The sequence below is a fragment of the Coregonus clupeaformis genome, unplaced genomic scaffold (genome assembly GCF_020615455.1).
Source record: "Coregonus clupeaformis isolate EN_2021a unplaced genomic scaffold, ASM2061545v1 scaf0401, whole genome shotgun sequence".
Taxonomy (NCBI): Eukaryota; Metazoa; Chordata; class Actinopteri; order Salmoniformes; family Salmonidae; genus Coregonus; species Coregonus clupeaformis.
The window spans coordinates 256,644-276,127 of record NW_025533856.1 but is presented as its reverse complement, the minus strand read 5'-3'; the positions used below and the strand labels follow the sequence as shown (position 1 = coordinate 276,127).

General features: G+C 45.5%; 1 pseudogene; it reads left to right on the top strand.

The window, feature by feature from the left end:
• The window catches only part of LOC123484662, a 171,646-nt pseudogene that overhangs the window by 88,341 nt on the left and 63,821 nt on the right, over nt 1–19,484 (top strand).

Below are 19,484 nucleotides of genomic sequence, written 5' to 3'. Positions count from 1 at the left end.
AAATCGTCATAAACTCACATATCTTGTAACAGTAACCTGTTTGATGACTTGATCCCTCCACCGCGTCACGTGATCACTTCCTGTATCTCCTCGCTCCCCCTCTCTCCTGTCTCTCATGACAAGGGACAAAGACACAGAAACAGCTTTTAATAGTTAATGCCATCACTGAGTGTTTCCAACCATTCAATATTCGTTCGTTCTACATTCACTCTAAAACTTTAACTCAGGACTAATTATAGATCGCCCAAAAACATTTTGATTTTAATCCGTCATTTAATTATTTAATTCACTCTATTATAATCCGCCACCATATATTTAATTTATAAATTCAATAGGTCCCAAAACAAGTTTCATCTTAACCCACCGCCGTGTAAACTTCTAAGATTCGTGTTAAAATCTCTTTATGCGTATTTGTTCCGTCGTCTGTGTTCCTCTGTCTCCCCCTGCAGTTTAACCAATGTGTTGTTTTACAGAATCCCACGCATGCGCAAATATCATTTTAACCTCATGCTTGAGTTGCAGCATCCCATCGTGATGCCGTCTAGTGCCGTAAAACAAAACGTTCCCTAATCTCATGCCATAAACTCCAACTCCCCCGTTCTGTAGTGTAATGTCGCAAAATTAAACACATGCCCATACATTTATTAAATAGATCGCTCCAAAACATTTCATTTAATTTTAATCGTCTTTTACCTTAATTAATTATACTCCGTCAACATATATTTGATTTATAACTTTACTACATCTCGCCAAATAGTTTCCCGTTCGAACAACAGCCGTTTAACACCTAAGAGATTTTTCCCCAAAATCTCTCTATTCTGTGACCATTGTCCCTTGCGACCCCCCACATGGGACCTATGACCCTTACCCATAATGCCGTGCTTTGTAGGCTTAGCACATAAACACATGTTGTAGTTTTAGCCCCGTAAAATCACACGCATGCGCACATCCCCTTAAGCCCATGCTTCCCACACAATAGACCGATAGCATTACGCTACAGCGTCACTATTTTATACGTTATACTCACACAATTACACATAACAGAGCTCACATTTGCGTAGAACTTTCAGCTCCACCACATACAAACAAGTTTAAGAGGCTTGAATCCATCGCAGTGGACCTCTAAGGTTGAGATTATCATGTAGCACGCAACACAATTAGCCTTTAGCAATTAGCCTTTAGCATTAGCCTTTAGCTAACTGCAGTCTACAACATGTAACAAACCCAGCATTGCGTCTTTAATTGATTACTGTTTCGTTTGCCCTAAATTTATTCTGCCGTGGGTATGGCTATTTCAGTGAGCGATCCCCCAATGCAACTATCCCGTCGAACAGAAGTTGAGTAAGCCATCCCCAAGAAATGTCCCACCAACCCCCAGTCCCAGACTGAACCTGAACACTCATAACGCATGTCCAGGATTTTGGCCCACCCTGTGGTCGCCTGTCACGAGGGCTTATCTAAACCTGCAATGCTCTAAAATTGTATACATATCTTGGCCCCGACTGTTCTTGACTTACTATTCAAGCAACACATCTCTATAAACAATTTTTAAAATTTGTATAATGATTAGCCAGACCCCAGTCATCAGCAAAAACACCACCTAAGGCACAGTCATAAGTGTACATTCCTCCAGTGTACACAAGCAGTAACAAAACCAACAACTTAGCTGTGTTTGGTCGGGTCATGACTCCAGACCGAAGTTAGCTTGAGTTAGCTTGGCGACTCCAAATGCAGCAAAGAAGGATTGCATCATCCCTCCTGGCAAGCTCGCCATTATGTAGTATATGATGAATGGTGGTCATCATTGCTGTCAACAAAAGGAGTCTGCTCATACTGAACATTGATCATAAGGTTTATTCAGACCACAAGCTTCAGCATGAGTTTACAGACACGCGTGGTCCGGAGAGCAGTGTCCTCCAATTCTAATGTCTGCTCTGTCCTATCTTCTTCGTGTACCCCTATTTATAACCAATGCAACAAGATGGGCTCCCTCTTCTGGCCAGTTTACAATACACTTCCTGTCTATTATATGTTACATTATACTAACCATTGTCTTGTGCTACTAACATAACCAACATTCCATTTCGTCATGAAAAACATTTAACAAAGGCATAATCTTCAGATACGATAACACCACACAATGTCACTTTCTGCCCCTAACTTCTGATGCCCTTCCTCTGTCTCTCTTTCTGTCTTTCTGTCTTTCTGTCTTTCTTTCTTTCTTTCTTTCTTTCTTTCTCTTGTCTCTTGTCTCTTGTCTCTTGTCTCTTGTCTCTTGTCTCTTGTCTCTTGTCTCTTGTCTCTTGTCTCTTGTCTCTTGTCTCTTGTCTCTTGTCTCTTGTCTCTTGTCTCTTGTCTCTAGACTTTGGCTACAGCTCAGGGGAATATCCTGGAGAATAAGGGACTGATCGACTCTCTGAACCAGACTAAGTCTAGCAGCGCCCTCATACAGGACTCACTGAGGGAGTCACACAGACTCCAGGCCTCCCTGGACCAGGTACACACGCACGGGTGCACACACACACACACACGCACGGGTGCACACACACACACACGCGGACACACACTTTGCTTCCTCTCACACACTGAACTGTAAAACCTCGTCATCGACCTCCCATAGGGTTTGTACACCTCACCCCAAACTGCTGTGTGTGAATGACAGAGGATAATACATCAACCAATCACAGGAGAATAGCAGAGTCTGGAGTCTGTCAGAATAGATGGAATACCACGAGAAGGAGGGGGTGAAAGAGAGATGAGACAGAGATGCTCTGGGGTGAGAGAGAGAGGGATTGGAGAAAATATTGAGTGTGAGAGATTGATTGAGGGAGACAGGGTGCATGAGAGGGAGAGATGGAGAGATGGAGGAAGGGAGAGATGGAGGAAGGGAGATGGAGAGACGGAGGAAGGGAGAGATGGAGAGATGGAGGAAGGGAGAGATGGATAGACGGAGGAAGGGAGAGATGGATAGACGGAGGAAGGGAGAGATGGAGAGACGGAGGAAGGGAGAGATGGAGAGACGGAGGAAGGGAGAGATGGAGAGACGGAGGAAGGGAGAGATGGAGAGACGGAGGAAGGGAGATGGAGAGATGGAGGAAGGGAGAGATGGAGAGACGGAGGACGGGAGAGATGGAGAGACGGAGGAAGGGAGAGATGGAGAGACGGAGGAAGGGAGAGATGGAGAGACGGAGGAAGGGAGAGATGGAGAGACGGAGGAAGGGAGAGATGGAGGAAGGGAGAGATGGAGAGACGGAGGAAGGGAGAGACGGAGGAAGGGAGAGATGGAGAGACGGAGGAAGGGAGAGATGGAGAGACGGAGGAAGGGAGAGATGGAGAGACGGAGGAAGGGAGAGATGGAGAGACGGAGGAAGGGAGAGATGGAGAGACGGAGGAAGGGAGAGATGGAGAGACGGAGGAAGGGAGAGATGGAGAGACGGAGGAAGGGAGAGATGGAGAGACGGAGGAAGGGAGAGATGGAGAGATGGAGGAAGGGAGAGTCTGTCTGTCTGTCACCCTGTCTGTCACCCTGTCACCCTGTCTGTCACCCTGTATGTCTGTCTGTCACCCTGTATGTCTGTCTGTCACCCTGTCTGTCTGTCTGTCACCCTGTCTGTCTGTCTTTGTGTGTGTGTGTCACCCTGTCCGTCTGTCACTCTGTCTGTCTGTCACCCTGTCTGTCTGTCTGTCACCCTGTATGTCACCCTGTCCGTCAGTCCGTCTGTCTGTCACCCTGTCTGTCAGTCACCCTGTCTGTCAGTCACCCTCTCTGTCTGTCTGTCTGTCTGTCTGTCTGTCTGTCTGTCTGTCTGTCTGTCTGTCTGTCTGTCTGTCTGTCTGTCTGTCTGTCTGTCTGTGTGTGTGTGTGTGTGTGTGTGTTGTCTGTCTGTCTGTCTGTCTGTCTGTCTGTCTGTGTGTGTGTGTGTGAGTGCTCAATGAGCAGTGTCTCTATCAACTCAATTAACCATGAGGACATTGAATCCCACATTATACTTTACAGCCAATTACAGAGAATGGTAATACTAACAGCACTCTTTGCCCACAGCAAAGTTGGTTTTAATGGTGGGTTTCTTTTGGCCTTTGTTGAAATGTGATGGGGAGTTGATGTGTGTGTGTGTGTGTGTGTGTGTGTGTGTGTGTACCGCTGTCCGTGCGTGTGAGGAAAATATAATTATTCCTCTAGGGGGCAGTGTGATACCAGTTCTGACTCTCTGTTCTCTCTCAATTCAATTCAATTTCAATTCTCTGTTCCTTCTCTCTCTCTTCTCTCTCTCTCCTTTCCCCTATCTGATTTCCTCCCTTTCTCACACCCCACCTCCCCATTTTTGCTATCACTTTCCCCCTGTCCTTATCTCTGTCTTGCTCTCTCTCCCGTCTCTCCTCTTTCCTATTTCCTATTATTTTCTCACCCTTTCTTGTTCATTCTACCGGATCTCTTCTTCTTCCTCTTCTCCCCTCCCTTTTCCTCCTCTCCCTCCCTCTTCCTCCTCTCCCCCTCCCTCTTCCTCCTCTCCCCTCCCTCTTCCTCTCCTCCCTCTGTATCTCTCTCTCCATCTTTCCCCAGGAGCGTGATGCCTACCTGCCGTTAGCTGAAAGTGCCAGTAAGATGTATTTTGTCATAACGGACCTCTCTAGGATCAATAACATGTACCGCTTCAGCCTAGCCTCTTTCCTACGCCTGTTTCAGAGAGCACTGCAGAGCAAGAAGGTAACTGACACACACACACACATTCATACACACACACACACACACAGGGGGATGTTAATCCTGTAGTTGCAGTGTCCACAGCCAGACGGAGAGGAAGGGTTCAGCTGTGTTGACATTCTCTCCTAACCTTCTCCAGCCCCTCTGAGCTCCCGATCTCTCCTCCCATCAGACCCCTCTCCTCTCCTCCCACCAGACCCCTCTCCTCTCCTCCCACCAGACCCCTCTCCTCTCCTCCCACCAGACCCCTCTCCTCTCCTCCCACCAGACCCCTCTCCTCTCCTCCCACCAGACCCCTCTCCTCTCCTCCCACCAGACCCCTCTCCTCTCCTCCCATGCAACACTTCTCCTCCCACCAGACCCCTCTCCTCTCCTCCCATGCGACACTTCTCCTCTCCTCCCATCAGACCCCTCTCCTCTCCTCCCATCAGACCCCTCTCCTCCCATCAGACCCCTCTCCTCTCCTCCCATCAGACCCCTCTCCTCTCCTCCCATCAGACCCCTCTCCTCTCCTCCCATCAGACCCCTCTCCTCTCCTCCCATCAGACCCCTCTCCTCCCATCAGACCCCTCTCCTCCCATCAGACCCCTCTCCTCTCCTCCCATCAGACCCCTCTCCTCTCTCCCATCAGACCCCTCTCCTCCCATCAGACCCCTCTCCTCCCATCAGACCCCTCTCCTCCCATCAGACCCCTCTCCTCTCCTCCCATCAGACCCCTCTCCTCTCCTCCCATCAGACCCCTCTCCTCCCATCAGACCCCTCTCCTCTCCTCTTCTATTGCTTCTCTCCTCCCTTCTTGTTACCAGGGACTGGGTGTAGTCATGGTGGGGTAATGGGGTCAGGAGGGACTAGATGTAGTCATGGTGGGGTAATGGGATCAGGAGAGACTGGGTGTAGTCATGGTGGGGTAATGGGATCAGGAGGGACTGGGTGTAGTCATGGTGGGGTAATGGGATCAGGAGGGACTGGGTGTAGTCATGGTGGGGTAATGGGGTCAGGAGAGACTGGGTGTAGTCATGGTGGGGTAATGGGGTCAGGAGGGACTGGGTGTAGTCATGGTGGGGTAATGGGATCAGGAGGGACTGGCCCCACACACACAAAGACACACTTACTCCCATTTGCTAGATATTTATCTTCTCAGCCCACCTCAACCTTCTCATTTTCTGAAATAAAACTCTCACACACAAACTCATGTTGCTACGGTGACTAGCTGCTTCTTGGCGACAAATCCTGGATGGCACGGTTTACAGAGAGAACCCACGGGATTTGGGGAATTGGCGCTTAGTTTCGCCCCAACGAGAGTTCACACACTGTACAACAGCCTGAGATAAGTGTGTCGCTGAACGTTGCTCTCGGCTTGTGAGTGTGTGTGTGTGTGTGTGTGTGTACTGTGAGTTACGTATGAGCTCTGACTGGTAGATGGTAGATGGGAATAGAGCGGGACTATAGGAGGGGGAATAGAGCGGGACTATAGGAGGGGGAATAGAGCGGGACTATAGGAGGGGGAATAGAGCGGGACTATAGGAGGGGAATAGAGTGGGACTATAGGAGGGGGAATAGAGAGGGACTATAGGAGGGGGAATAGAGCGGGACTATAGGAGGGGGAATAGAGCGGGACTATAGGAGGGAAGAGAGAGGGACTATAGGAGGGGGAATAGAGCGGGACTATAGGAGGTGGAAGAGAGAGGGACTATAGGAGGGGGAATAGAGCGGGACTGTAGGAGGGGGAATAGAGAGGGACTGTAAGAGGGGGAAGAGAGCGGGACTATAGGAGGGGGAATAGAGAGGGACTATAGGAGGGGGAATAGAGAGGGACTATAGGAGGGGGAATAGAGCGGGACTATAGGAGGGGGAATAGAGAGGGACTATAGGAGGGGGAATAGAGAGGGACTATAGGAGGGGGAATAGAGAGGGACTATAGGAGGGGGAATAGAGAGGGACTATAGGAGGGGAAGAGCGGGACTATAGGAGGGGGAATAGAGAGGGACTATAGGAGGGGGGAATAGAGAGGGACTATAGGAGGGGGAATAGAGAGGGACTATAGGAGGGGGAATAGAGAGGGACTATAGGAGGGGGAATAGAGCGGGACTATAGGAGGGGGAATAGAGCGGGACTATAGGAGGGGGAATAGAGAGGGACTATAGGAGGGGGAAGAGAGGGACTATAGGAGGGGAAGAGCGGGACTATAGGAGGGGGAATAGAGAGGGACTATAGGAGGGGGAATAGAGAGGGACTATAGGAGGAAGAGAGGGGACTATAGGAGGGGGAATAGAGAGGGACTATAGGAGGGGGAATAGAGAGGGACTATAGGAGGGGGAATAGAGCGGGACTATAGGAGGGGGAAGATAGAGGGACTATAGGAGGGGGAATAGAGCGGGACTATAGGAGGGGGAATAGAGAGGGACTATAGGAGGGGGAATAGAGAGGGGACTATAGGAGGGGGAATAGAGAGGGACTATAGCAGGGGGAATAGAGAGGGACTATAGGAGGGGGAATAGAGAGGGACTATAGGAGGGGGAATAGAGAGGGACTATAGGAGGGGGAATAGAGAGGGACTATAGGAGGGGGAATAGAGAGATTGCAGAGACAAAGAATGCTGAAAAAGGGATGAGAAAGAGTGAAGAAAATGGAGGAGAATGCAATTTATTTGATGGGGAATAGGGTGAGAGAGTTCTGCAAACTATCTTCCATGTTTTTAGCACATACAACTTATCACTATTTGCCCATCCTCAACACATCAATAAATCACATGAAGGGTACAGAGTGTGTGTGACTCATTTGTTTAACATTATAACTGACAGCTCTCATCCATCTCTCTATCACCCATCCACAGGAGGCAGAGACTACAGAGGCCAGGATAGCAGCCCTGGAGGCAAGCCTGAAAACCATGGTGTACGAATACGTCTGCCGCTCACTCTTCAAGGTAAGAACACACACATGCATACACTGCAGTCAAGGACTGGTGATATACAGAATAAGGTGTCTGCTGACAGGACGGACGTGTGTGTGTCACAGGAATTGGTGGCACCTTGGTGGACAGGCTTGTGGTAAGGGCTGAAGCGGAATCAGTGGAATGGTATCAAATACATCAAACACATGGTTTCCATGGTTTCCAGGTGTTGGATGCCATTCCATTTGCTCCGTTCCAGACATTATTATGAACCGTTCTCCCCTCAGCAGCCTCCTGTGGTGTGTGTGTGTGTGTCAGTCAATAGATAAGGCTGTAGGACAGACAGTATCTGCATTAACCTCTCAACTCAGTCCATCTGCTGCCGGCCTCACATTAACATAGAGGAAACACTGGATTACATTGACATGAGGCTACACTGTCCCTCGGGAGGGAGGGAGGGAGGGAGGGAGAGGGGGAGACTGGTTAAGGTGATATCTGTTGGTGTGACAGGTTCCAGGTGTTGCTGTCTGGTGTGGCTTCTCTCCTGACTCCCTGTCAAGTGTGTCATCCCTCTCTCTCTTTTTCTCGCTCCCTTTCTCTTCTCTTTTCCCTTCTGTCACTGGATCGGCAATCAACATACACACGCACACACAGATCATTAAATAGTATCATGAAGGGGAGTTTAAGTAACCTATAATAACCGGCTTCCTCTGGTCAAGTTGTTCTCTCTGGTGAATCACACCTGAAAACCCCTAGTCTGAATAGTCAGGACTGGGGATAGATGTTACTGGACCTCTGAAATGCCAGTGCGTGCAAGCGTGTGTGTGTGTGTGTGTGTGTGTGTGTGTGGAGAGAGCGGCAGCCCTCTGCATGGGCATCACGTTGGAGCAGAGGGAATGCTGGGTAACGGCGGAGTGGAAAGGTCAGGCTTTGAGATGAGACGCTCTGAAGTTTTCCTTTTGTTCTCTAACACACAAACACACACAAACAAACACACAAATTCACACACAAATACACACACAAACAAACAAACACAAACACACACTCCATATATCCTACCAGAGACACGAGGGGAGACAAAAGAGTTGTGAATACTTCATCTCCTTTGAGAGAAAGAAGATAGATAAATGAGTCAGGAGGAGATATAGACCTTTCCTATCTAGATAAAGATATTTGTATTAATGCTGAGTGTGGGGACATGCATCGTTTCTTACTACTGCCATGAATGGTAACATGAATGGTATCCTCCATGATTTTGCAATGCTGTTACACATTAAGTAGGGGAAGGTTAGGTTTGGTGTACAGTATATACAGTATGTAGCCTACATACCATTTATTATTTGTTTAGCTAAACTACTATATTCCAGCTCTGATATAAATCATGGTTATTCTTTTGGGGGAGAGGGAGGGAGGGAGGGAGGGAGGGAGGGAGGGGGGAGGAGGGAGGGAGGGAGGGGGGGGTGGAGGGAGATGGAGAGGGAGGGAGGGAGAGAGAGAGGAGAGAGAGAGAGGGAGGTCACCTTTGTCAGTATTCAACGTCCATCCATGGCTGAGGACGTCGGGAGATGATGTGGAAACCGGCCACTAGGGGCAACAGTGAGTGCAGTTACCTTGAAGTAGGTTTCGGATGGGGATGGTGGATGGGCGTAAGCATCTGCCTCTGGTTTAAAAGGTTGCATGTTGGAATCCAGCGATAGAAAGTTGTATTTTATGTTTTAGTTTTAAGCCTATCCCTTACCTTAACCCTTCGGAGTTAATGCTTAACCTTAAGAATTCGGAATTAATGCCTAAAGTTAACCTTAAATACTTAGAAATTTTACGTTTGTAGCAAATTAGAAATTTGACATTTGAGAAACAGGGATGAACATCTAATTCTGACGTGAGACTATGAGACCTTGTTGGAGAGAAAGCAGTCCCCCGGCCATAGTTTGAGTGACAGTTCCATTTGAGGCAGCGTCTTCCAAGGACGGCAAAAAGGCTGCTCCCTAATCACTACCTCTCAGCCCAGACAGACAGACAACTCCACAGAGAACTATGTGTGTGTGTGTGTCTGAGATGTGTGTCTGTAAAAGACTCTGTCCCCTCTGTTTTAGTTCACACAGAGACGAGTCCCACCAGGTAAGCAGTGTGTGTCCGTTCTCTCTAAAGATTTATTTAAACAGATCAGCACAGATGACAGCCGACAGCTCTGACAGACCCTCATCATGTGACAAGGGGTAGTGAGGTTTTACTGGACAGATCCCCACAGACAAAACCTCAAGATTACGCCACAAAATGGGATGGATATAACAGACTTTACTTTCACTGAATACTGAATAACGCACATGCAGTAGCGGTGCGTGGATAAAATCGCTGGAGAAGTCCACAAACCATATTGCAAGAATGAATGAATGAATTAAATTGTATTTTCGTGTCAAATCGCCAACTGGCAACCCATCCCTTATGGGATTAATTGACACATAAACAAACATCACAATAATTCACTGTGGTAATTCTTCTTCCGGTGTTCTCTGCATTGCGCATAAGGTTATCCAAACAATAATTATATCCCTACAGCAGTAAAATAATATACATACATACACACTGTATATATACACATGCATACATACAGTGGGGAGAACAAGTATTTGATACACTGCCGATTTTGCAGGTTTTCCTACTTACAAAGCATGTAGAGGTCTGTAATTTTTATCATAGGTACACTTCAACTGTGAGAGACGGAATCTAAAACAAAAATCTAGAAAATCACATTGTATGATTTTTAAGTAATTAATTTGCATTTTATTGCATGACATAAGTATTTGATACATCAGAAAAGCAGAACTTAATATTTGGTACAGAAACCTTTGTTTGCAATTACAGAGATCATACGTTTCCTGTAGGTCTTGACCAGGTTTGCACACACTGCAGCAGGGATTTTGGCCCACTCCTCCACACATACCTTCTCCAGATCCTTCAGGTTTCGGGGCTGTCGCTGGACAATAAGGACTTTCAGCTCCCTCCAAAGATTTTCTATTGGGTTCAGGTCTGGAGACTGGCTAGGCCACTCCAGGACCTTGAGATGCTTCTTACGGAGCCACTCCTTAGTTGCCCTGGCTGTGTGTTTCGGGTCGTTGTCATGCTGGAAGACCCAGCCACGACCCATCTTCAATGCTCTTACTGAGGGAAGGAGGTTGTTGGCCAAGATCTCGCGATACATGGCCCCATCCATCCTCCCCTCAATACGGTGCAGTCGTCCCTGTCCCCTTTGCAGAAAAGCATCCCCAAAGAATGATGTTTCCACCTCCATGCTTCACGGTTGGGATGGTGTTCTTGGGGTTGTACTCATCCTTCTTCTTCCTCCAAACACGGCGAGTGGAGTTTAGACCAAAAAGCTCTATTTTTGTCTCATCAGACCACATGACCTTCTCCCATTCCTCCTCTGGATCATCCAGATGGTCATTGGCAAACTTCAGACGGGCCTGGACATGCGCTGGCTTGAGCAGGGGGACCTTGCGTGCGCTGCAGGATTTTAATCCATGACGGCGTAGTGTGTTACTAATGGTTTTCTTTGAGACTGTGGTCCCAGCTCTCTTCAGGTCATTGACCAGGTCCTGCCGTGTAGTTCTGGGCTGATCCCTCACCTTCCTCATGATCATTGATGCCCCACGAGGTGAGATCTTGCATGGAGCCCCAGACCGAGGGTGATTGACCGTCATCTTGAACTTCTTCCATTTTCTAATAATTGCGCCAACAGTTGTTGCCTTCTCACCAAGCTGCTTGCCTATTGTCCTGTAGCCCATCCCAGCCTTGTGCAAGTCTACAATGTTATCCCTGATGTCCTTACACAGCTCTCTGGTCTTGGCCATTGTGGAGAGGTTGGAGTCTGTTTGATTGAGTGTGTGGACAGGTGTCTTTTATACAGGTAACGAGTTCAAACAGGTGCAGTTAATACAGGTAATGAGTGGAGAACAGGAGGGCTTCTTAAAGAAAAACTAACAGGTCTGTGAGAGCCGGAATTCTTACTGGTTGGTAGGTGATCAAATACTTATGTCATGCAATATAATGCAAATTAATTACTTAAAAATCATACAATGTGATTTTCTGGATTTTTGTTTTAGATTCCGTCTCTCACAGTTGAAGTGTACCTATGATAAAAATTACAGACCTCTACATGCTTTGTAAGTAGGAAAACCTGCAAAATCGGCAGTGTATCAAATACTTCTTCTCCCCACTGTAGATACATAACATAACATAACATAACATAACATAACATAACATAACATAACATAACATAACATAACATAACATAACATAACATAACATAACATAACATAACATAACATAACATACATAACATAACATATAATACAAATAACATAACATATACAGATAAATAAATGTGGTCCTCTGTATAAGCACGCGCTGTAACGCCAAGGTAGTGGGTTCGATCCCACACCATACACAAAAAAATGTATGCACGCATGACTGTAAGTCGCTTTGGATAAAAGCGTCTGCTAAATGGCATATTATTATTATTATTAAACAGAAAAAATGAAACAGAAGGCATTTGAACCCGGTCTGACGCAAAGAGAAGATTCATGTGGGAGACAAGCCTATACACAATGTATATACACACGTGCCATTTACCACAAAGAAGCTACATATTTTTACAATGTAATTATAGGTAGCCCTTTTTCTTTTATTCCAGGCTTTATCTAAACATTCCGCAAACGGAAATACACAATGGACAAAAAGCCATTTTAGTTTCTCCTCATCGCTCAGCCACATAATGCCAGGGTATATCTGGTGTGCTTTCTGGAATAAGAGCAAGCGTATATGGTGGTAGAAAGGGCCATAGAGGATAAACAGACAGTTACATGACCTACAGCATGGTCAAGCAAGTTAATGTTTCCAACGTTTTCGGACCACTAAACAACTATTGGTTTAGAACCACAGAGAGTTACTGCAGGTTGCAAAGAAAACAGGAGCTGCCTCCACTATTCCAGTACCATTACAACTTCAACACTTCAACATCATCTAATCACCTCTGCTTAGTCTACAATTACCAAAAACAATTTAGTCCCAATCAACGTGAGCTAAATATGATGTGGCTGTCCATGGTTCTGATTTCTGTGTGTGTGTGTGTGTGCGCGTTCGTGCAAGTAGAAAAACATGTTGACTCACCCTACTTGTAGAGAAACGGCAATGCCATCCTCCTCTCGTTCATGTTGACGTAACGGTCATACAGTACACGCTTTTATTTTTTGTTGTCCTAGGCTACCTGGCTAAAATGCTTGCTCGCTAGCCTAACTTCCATTCATTGGCAACGTTAGCTAGTTAACATTAGCCTTCTACATCTAGCTACATATTGAACATCCATCCTCTCAGGCCAAGTGCACAACAATGTATGAATTAATGGTTGGATCAGAATCGCCGTTATAATCATTGGCCAGTACGGAGAATTAAGTAAATCCAAAGTCCAAATCCCTATCTCCATCCTTGGCTAATTTAGGAAAGGGCCAATTTTAGCTAGCTATCCCCCGGAAGACAACAACACAATGAGATGTCAATGACGTATGCTCTCAATGGGATTTGATAGAAGTGACGCCAAATCCAAGATGGCTTCCCTTGACACTTTTTTTTGGTGTGCAAGGACCATTCACAGTTGACTCAGCTCTGCTGTGGTTGTGTGGGCATAGAGTCTGCACTGTGATCCTGACAATTGAATTAATTGGTGGTTTATGTTGTGTGTCTTTGAGAAATGTGCTGCAAATGTTGAATCGATGGCGTGGTTGCCGGCTAGTTGAGACTATGAAAGGTCATGTTCGTGGTACAGTTGAGCTAATGTGTTTCTGTTCCAGATAAAGCTGTGAGGGCTTATAGCTAATATCTGAGGTATGGTCATCATGCTAAGTGTTGTGGTCCAGTTACTGCAGTGGTTAATCTGATGAGTCAGTGTTGATACTAATACTCTGATGGGTCAGATAGGGTTGAGCCCCAGTATAAAAGCTGTTACTGAATAATTCATCCTCAGCCCAGAAAAAAGTCAGTGCTAGCAGTCCCAGCACTCCTAGTGTGTGTGTGGATGTGTGTTTTGTGTGTGTGTGTGCCATATAAATGTGTCTAAGCAGACTGTGAGGAATGGGATAGTGAGAGAGCGTCTGTGTGTGTTCGGCAGGGTTGATAAATGAGAGACTGTGTGTGTGTCTGTGTGTGTGTGTGTCGACAGAAAAAGAGATAAATGTGAGAGTCCAGGTGGGTTTAAGCTGGTGAGAATAAATGTATCCTTTGGGCTCCAAACCGCCATCCTCCAGAATCTATCAGTGGGCTTTGTGTGTGTGGGTTGGTGTGTCATAAACAGCCCACCCTCAGCATTTATTAGCTGAGGGAATAGGGATCCAAGCTCTCTCTTTCTTTCTCTATCTCTCTCTCTTTCTCTCTCTCACTCTCTCCCTCTCTGTCTCTGTCTCTCTCTCTCTCTCTCTCTCTCTCTCTCTCTCTCTATCTCTCTCTCTCTCTCTCTCTCTCTCTCTCTCTCTCTCTCTCTCTCTCTCTCTCTCTCTCTCTCTCTCTCTTAAATTCAATTCAATTCAATTAATTTCAAAGACCTTTATTGGCATGGGAAACATACAGTGCCTTTGTAAAGTCTTCAGACCCCTTGATTTTTTCCCCACATTTTGTTACGTTACAGCCTTATTCTAAAATTGATAAAAAATTGAAAAAATCCTCAGCAATCTACACACAATACCCCATAATGACAAAGCGAAAACAGGTTTTTAGAAATGTTTGCTAATTTATAAAATAAAATAAAACAGAAATATCTTATTTAAATGTGTCTGCTCACAGTCTGCTTACATAACTATTCAGCCCCTTTGCTATGAGACTCAAAATTGAGCTCAGGTGCATCCTGTTTCCATTGATCATCCTTGAGCTGTTTCTACAACTTGATTGGAGTACACCTGTCGTAAATTAAATTGATTGGACATGATTTGGTAAAGGCACACACCTGTCTATATAAGGTCCCACAGTTGACAGTGCACGTCAGAGCAAAAACCAAGCCATGAGGTCGAAGGAATTGTCTGTAGAGCTCCGAGACAGAATTATGTCGAGGCACATATCTGGGGAAGGGTATCAAAACATTTCTGCAGCATTGAAGGTCCCCAAGAACACAGTGGCCTCCATCATTCTTAAATGGAAGAAGTTTGGAACCACCAAGACTCTTCCTAGTGCTGGCCGCCCGGCTGAACTGAGCAATCGGGGGAGAAGGGCTTTGGTCTGGGAGGTGACCAAGAACCCGATGGTCACTCTGACAGAGCTCTAGTGTTCCTCTGTGGAGATGGAAGAACCTTCCAGAAGGACAACCATCTCTGCAGCACTCCACCAATCAGGCCTTTATGGTAGAGTGGCCAGATGGAAGCCACTCCTCAGTAAAAGGCACATGACAGCCCGCTTGGAGTTTTCCAAAAGGCACCTAAAGACTCTCAGACCATGAGAAACAAGATTCTCTGGTCTGATGAAACCAAGATTGAACTCTTTGGCCTGAATGCCAAGCGTCACATCTGGAGGAAACCTGGCACCATCCCTACGGTGAAGCATGGTGGTGGCAGCATCATGCTGTGGGGGTGTTTTTCAGCGGCAGGGACTGGGAGACTAGTCAGGATCGAGGGAAAGATTAACAGAGCAAAGTACAGAGAGATCCATGATGAAAACCTGCTCCAGAGTGCTCAGGACCTCAGACTGGGGCAAAGGTTTACCTTCCAACAGGACAACGAACCTAAGCACACAGCCAAGACAACGCAGGAGTGGCTTCGGGACAAGTCTCTGAATGTCCTTGAGTGGCCCAGCCAGAGCCCGGACTTGAACCCGATCGAACATCTCTGGAGAGACATGAAAATAGCTGTGCAGCAACGCTCCCCATCCAACCTGACAGTGCTTGAGAGGATCTGCAAAGAATGGGAGAAACTCCCCAAATACGGGTGTGCCAAGCTTGTAGCGTCATACCCAAGAAGACTCGAGGTTGTAATTGCTGCCAAAGGTGCTACAACAAAGTACTGAGCAAAGGGTCTGAATACTTATGTAAATGTGATATTTCTGTTTTTGCTTTGTCATTATGGGGTATTGTATTTAGATTGAAAAAACACAATTTAATCAATTTTTGAAAAAAGGCTGTAACGTAACAAAGTGTGGAAAAAGTCAAGGGGTCTGAATACTTTCCGAAGGCACTGTGTGTTTACATTGCCAAAGCGTGAAATAAACAGTAAACAAAATGGAAATAAACAAGGGAAATAAACAATCAGAAATTAGCAGTAAACATTACACTCACAAAAGTGGTAAAATACTGTAGACATTTAAATGTTATATTATTGGCTATGTACAGTGTTGTAACAATGTGCAAATAGTTTAAGTATGAAAGGGAACATAAATAAACAGATACATATCGTTTGTATTTACAATGGTGTTTGTTCTTCACTGGTTGCCCTTTTCTTGTGGCTACAGGTCACACATCTTGTTGCTGTGGAGGCACACTGGTATTTCACCTAATAGATATGGGAGTTTATCAAGATTGGGTTTGTTTTCTTTGTGGGTCTTTAATCTGAGTGAAATATGTGTCTCTAATGTGGCCATACCTTTGGCAGGAGGTAAGGAGGTGCAGCTCAGTTTCCACCTCATTTTGTGGGCAGTGTGCACATAACCTGTCTTCTCTTGAGAGCCAGGTCTGCCTATGGTGGCCTTTCTCAATAGCAAGGCTATGCTCACTGAGTCTGTACATAGTCAAGGATTTTCTTAATTTGGGGTCAGTCACAGTGGTCAGGTATTCTGGAACTGTGTACTCTCTGTTTAGGGCCAGATAGCATTCCAATTTGCTCTGTTTTTTGATTGATTCTTTCCAATGTGTCAAATAGTAATCTTTTTGCATTCTCATAATTTGTTTGGGTCTAAATGTTTTTCTGTCCTGTGGCTCTGTGGGGTCTGTTTGTGTTTGTGAACAGATCCCCAGAACCAGCTGGCTGAGGGGATTCTTCTCCAGGTTCATCTCTCTGTAGGTGAGGCTTTGTGGTGGAATGTGTGGGCATCGCTTCCTTTTAGGTGGTTGTAGAATTTAACAGCTCTTTTCTGGATTTTGATAACTAGCGGGTATAGTCCTAATTCTGATCTGCATGCAGTGTTTGGGGTTTTGCGTTGTACACTAAGTATATTTTTGCAGAATTCTACATGCAGAGTCTCAATTGGGTGTTTGTCCCATTTTGTGAATTATTGGTTGGTGAGTGCACCCCAGACCTCACAACCATAGAGGGCAATGGGTTTGATAACTGATTGAAGTATTTTTTGCCAGATCCTAATTGGGATGTCGAGTTTTATGTTCCTTTTGATGGCAAAGAAGGCCCTTCTTGCCTTGCATCTTAGATCGTTCATAGCATTGTGGAATTTACCTGTGGCGCTGATGTTTAGGCCGAGGTAGGTGTAGGCCCTTGGTTGGGGACAGAAGCACCAGATCATCTGCAAACAGTAAACATTTGATTTCTGAGTCCATTAGGGTGAGGCCGGGTGTTGCAAGTGCCCTCGCCAATTCATTGATATACAGTTGTGGTCAAAAGTTTTGAGAATGACACAAGTATTGGTCATCACAAAGTTTGCTGCTTCAGTGTTTGTAGATATTTTTGTCAGATGTTACTATGGTATACTGAAGTATAATTACAAGCATTCCATAAGTGTCAAAGGCTTTTATTGGCAATTACATTAAGTTTATGCAAAGAGTCAATATTTGCAGCGTTGAACCTTCTTTTTCAAGACCTCTGCAATCCGCCCCTGGCATGCTGTCAATTAACTTCTGGGCCACATCCTAACTGATGGCAGCCCATTCTTGCATAATCAAAGCTTGGAGTTTGTCAGAATTTGTGGGTTTTTGTTTGTCCACCCGCCTCTTGAGGATTGACCACAAGTTCTCAATGGGATTAAGGTCTGGGGAGTTTCCTGGCCATGGACCCAAAATGACGATGTTTTATTCCCCGAGCCACTTAGTTTTCACTTTTGCCTTATGGCAAGATGCTCCATCATGCTGGAAAAGGCATTGGTCGTCACCAAACTGTTCTTGGATGGTTGGGAGAAGTTGCTCCCGGAGGATGTGTTGGTACCATTCTTTATTCATGGCTGTGTTCTTAGGCAAAATTGTGAGTGAGCCCACTCCCTTGGCTGAGAAGCAACCCCCACACATGAATGGTCTCAGGATGCTTTACTGTTGGCATGACACAGGACTGATGGTAGCACTCACCATGTCTTCTTCGGACAAGCTTTTTTCCGGATGCCCCAAACAATCGGAAAGGGGATTCATCAGAGAAAATACTTTACCCCAGTCCTCAGCAGTCCAATCCCTGTACCTTTTGCAGAATATCAGTCTGTCCCTGATGTTTTTCCTGGAGAGAAGTGGCTTCCTCGCTGCCATTCTTGACACCAGGCCGTCCTCCAAAAGTCTTCACCTCACTGTGCGTGCAGATGCACTCACACCTGCCTGCTGCCATTCCTGAGCAAGCTCTGCACTGGTAGTGCCCCACTCCCACAGCTGAATCAACTTTAGGAGACAGTCCTGGCGCTTGCTGGACTTTCTTGGGCGCTCTGAAGCCTTCTTCACAACAATTGAACCTCTCTCCTTAAAGTTCTTGATGATCGGATAAATGGTTGATTTAGGTGCAATCTTACTAGCAGCAATATCCATGCTTGTGAAGCCCTTTTTGTGCAAATCAATGATGACGGCACGTGTTTCCTTGCAGGTAACCATGGTTAACAGAGGAAGAACAATGATTTCAAGCACCACCCTCCTTTTAAAGCTTCCAGTCTGTTATTCTAACTCAATCAGCATGACAGAGTGATCTCCAGCCTTGTCCTCGTCAACACTCTCACCTGTGTTAACAAGATAATCACTGACATGATGTCAGCTGGTCCTTTTGTGGCAGGGCTGAAATGCAGTGGAAATGTTTTTTTGGGATTAAGTTCATTTTCATGCCAAAGAGGGACTTTGCAATTAATTGCAATTCATCTGATCACTCTTCATAACATTCTGGAGTATATGCAAACAGCCATCATAAAAACTGAGGCAGCAGACTTTGTGAAAATTAATATTTGTGTCATTCTAAAAAATTTAGACCATGACTGTATATGTTGAAGAAGTTAGGGCTCAAGCTGCATCCCTGTCTCACCCCACGGCCCTGAGGAAATATATATGTGTGTTTATTGCCAATTTTAACCGCACACTTGTTGTTTGTGTACATTGATTTTATAATGTCATGTGCTTTCCCCCAACACAGCTTTCCATCAATTTGTATAGCAGACCTTCATGTCAAATTGAGTCGAAAGCTTTTTGAAATCAACAAAGCATGAGAAGACTTTGGTTTTGGTTTGTTTGTTTGTCAATAAGTGTGTGCAGAGTGTATACATGGTCTGTTGTACGGTATTTTGGTAAGAAGACAATTTTACTTTTTCTCAGGAAATTGTTTTCACTGAAGAAATGTTGGTGATAGTGCAGAGGATTTTTCAGAGATTGCTGCTGACGCATATTCCACGGTAATTATTGGGGTCAAATATGTTTCCGCTTTTGTGGATTGGAGTGATCAGAACTTGGTTTCAAATATTAGGGAAGATGCCAGAGCTAAAGATAATGTTGAAGAGTTTAAGAATAGCCTATTTGAATTTGTGGTCTGTATATTTTATCATTTCATTTAGTATACCATCAACACCACAGGCCTTTTTGGGTCGGAGGGTTTGTACAGTGAGGGAAAAAAGTATTTGATCCCCTGCTGATTTTGTACGTTTGCCCACTGACAAAGAAATGATCAGTCTGTAATTTTAATGGTAGGTTTATTTGAACAGTGAGAGACATAATAACAACAAAAAAATCCAGAAAAACGCATGTCAAAA